This window comes from Xyrauchen texanus, chromosome 3 (genome assembly GCF_025860055.1).
Source record: "Xyrauchen texanus isolate HMW12.3.18 chromosome 3, RBS_HiC_50CHRs, whole genome shotgun sequence".
NCBI lineage: Eukaryota > Metazoa > Chordata > Actinopteri > Cypriniformes > Catostomidae > Xyrauchen > Xyrauchen texanus.
In genome coordinates this window covers 60,950,999-60,951,273 of record NC_068278.1, presented here as the reverse complement: position 1 = coordinate 60,951,273, position 275 = coordinate 60,950,999, and positions in this window count along the sequence as shown.

Genomic DNA, 275 nt, shown 5'->3' with positions numbered 1-275 from the left:
ATGTTATACAGTCCTGATTACATGAACACACCCATCATGACACATCTCTGGAGATTATTAAACACCACACCTTTAATCTCAGAGACCTTCATTTGTGTTTGTCAAATATTTCTGCTAAGAAGAGTTTTAAATGACTCTTAATGAGTTTGTTGTCTCTATTAGCCGGACGGGTTATTCCGGTTTAACTGAAAGTTAGATGTACACAAGCACAATTGTGATTTGGCTGAAAATATTTTGGGTGGGAAAAACCAGCAGAACCAGACGAATTCTTCAGT